Here is a 2,500-nt window from a genome sequence, read left to right on the forward strand (position 1 = left end):
ATTCCTGTCCAAAACGGCTTTTGTCGGCCATTTTTTTCTCAGAGCTGCAAAAATGTTTTCAGCTCGCTTTATCCCTGACGCGTTCCTTGACCATATTAGGTGCAGCAGAAATAGTTAACAACTATTCACCGAAGTGGAGGTGTGTAGCACTAGCCACCGACACTGAGGTGAATAGTTTTATTAGTATACAGCACAAATATACAGCACAAAAAGTTAATTTGGATGTTTTCTTCACTTGTCACGGATGCAAATGGGACGCCATTTTTTCCCGAGTTGCTTGGAGGTAAATAGCACAGAATATTCGGAGTTTGACGAGCCAATCAGCGCCCGAGTTCAACGGTATCCACTGTTTTATTATATACTTACAAAGGATATCCAGAGTTTGAGTAGCCAAGCAGCGCGCGTGAGCTGCGGGCGCGTTCAAAGCTATCCACGGTTTCGGTATATACATGCAAAAAACTGATAGCCTGTGTCCGGCGAGCCAATGAAAGTGCTGGAAATCTGATATTTAATAATATCCGATAAAATCAAACAAACAAGCTAAGATCTTGGCTCCAATTATCTAATTGTGAAATAATCTGCAACATGATTGCACAAACTAGATCTACCCAATGTTACAGGGATAGAGTTCATAACAAGTCCGGTACGCATACAGTGGTTCGAATTCACCATTTTCCCCAATAGCTTTTAAATAGAAAAACAGCTAGAAAAACTTCTGCCGCCATATATTGGCGCAAAAACAAGCTAGGGGCACGAAAAGATATTTATGCAAAGTGCATAACACAGGTTCTTTTAAAAAGAATTTACAACGTTTTTAGGGAGTAAACTGGAGGCAAAAACGGAAAAGAAAACGTTACGTTTTGAGGACTGCCTTGGGGTGCGTGTTCCTTTGTGATGATCCGAAGAAGGATCACTGATCTAAGATCACTTGGATCATGTTGCTTCAAAGGAACTGAAAATCCTTTCCCAGAGAGGATTTATCGGTACCTCTGACGCACCGTGATCCAAGTGATCTTGGATCCGTGATCCTTTTTCGGATCATCCCAAAGGAACGCACCCCAAGATCAACACGAACGAAAGAAAAAAAGGACGTCGTCATTCAGTTTATATTGCTCAACTAAACAGTTGAAGTGTAATCTGCGAATTCTTGCTTTTGCTCCGACAAAATCCCCTTTCCATCTCCTCCGCTTTCCTTTCCGACGAAGTCTGGAAGCGGCTTTCCTCGTGTCTCCGGTAACAACATTGCGATTACCCCAGCAGAGAATGATGTGGCGCCGAAGACGATCGGTGGAACCCAAACGAGTCTTGTAGCATCCTTTTAAAACAATAAAGAGTGAAGCAATACAAACAATCAACTGGCACAAAGTCTTTAAGGGGGTGTTCCTCTTAACTACAAGCCTGTTGCTAAGAACGAAATTCTGCCACCAAATGTCAGCGGTGTTCTCAAGGACACAAGTACCGCCCGCCGACCGACCACCAAAATGGCTGCCGGTCGAGCAACGTATTTGTTTTAAGCTTTTGTTATTAGTTTTTTAAGTCTCTGAATAATTTAGCACCTCTTTACATTAATGACTAATAATATTTTTACAGTCCACGTCGTAATCTTATATCCACAAACCAATGACTCCTTGACATCCCCAGGTCTAATCAAAGGACATATGCTGACAGAGCATTTTCTGTGGCAGCTCCGAGGTTATGGAATGCTCTGCCCATCAGCGTTATGCTAGGTAGTACACTCTCTATTTTTAAGAAGAACGTTTTACAAAGTTTTATAATCGTTTTACGAATTCGACATTCTGTGATAGGATCCCGGCACTATTTCCTCAGCTTCGTTCCTTGCTTCTATTAAAGCAAAATTCATTTCCACGGTCCATTTAGTTCTTGTGCGGTGTTCTACAGCACTCGTTTGTCCATCTTCTAAACTTGAAGTATTTATTTGGTTTCGAGCGTGTTGCGCTAGTTGTTGACGTGGCATGTTGATCTTGTAGATGTTATTCAAGATCAATACTAGCTTGCCAGTAGACGCATTATTTAGGCGTCAACATTGATCTTTTAGTTGCAGGAAGAGAACTTGCGTCCTCACTCTTACATGTTCACGTACCGCTTTATTATTATTATTATTATTATTATTATTATTATTATTATTATTATTATTATTATTATTGTTATTAATAGTAATATCACTAAAGATAGAACGCACTTTACTAATCCATGATTATCACTTGTTATTAAGTTAAGACAGTAACGTCAATTTTTGTGGAAGCAATCTTCCTTTTATCTAGGTGAGATGGAGGTATATTAATAATAAAATCACCCCTTCTCTTACCACTATATACGGAGCAGCCATTCCTCCAACTCGAGCACACAGTGACGAAAAACCCACTCCGATGGTTCTGCAAAGAATCAAGTATCGAGGACAGTGAAAATAATGCACAAAAGAAAAAAAAAGATGTGAAAATCCAAGATATTCACGGTTAATTTTAACTTGTTGAAACATTTA

The 2,500-nt window shown here is 39.9% G+C and overlaps 1 protein-coding gene and 1 pseudogene across 1 annotated transcript in view; one reads left to right on the top strand and one right to left on the bottom strand.

Annotated features, from left to right (window-relative positions):
* Positions 1-2,500, top strand: part of LOC137997902 (tetratricopeptide repeat protein 28-like) — a 209,108-nt gene that overhangs the window by 44,048 nt on the left and 162,560 nt on the right. The window lies entirely within an intron of this gene.
* The window catches only part of LOC137994312 (solute carrier family 22 member 15-like), a 22,198-nt pseudogene continuing 20,815 nt past the window's right edge, over positions 1,118-2,500 (bottom strand).

The sequence above is a fragment of the Montipora foliosa genome, chromosome 3 (assembly GCF_036669935.1).
Source record: "Montipora foliosa isolate CH-2021 chromosome 3, ASM3666993v2, whole genome shotgun sequence".
Lineage (NCBI taxonomy): Eukaryota > Metazoa > Cnidaria > Anthozoa > Scleractinia > Acroporidae > Montipora > Montipora foliosa.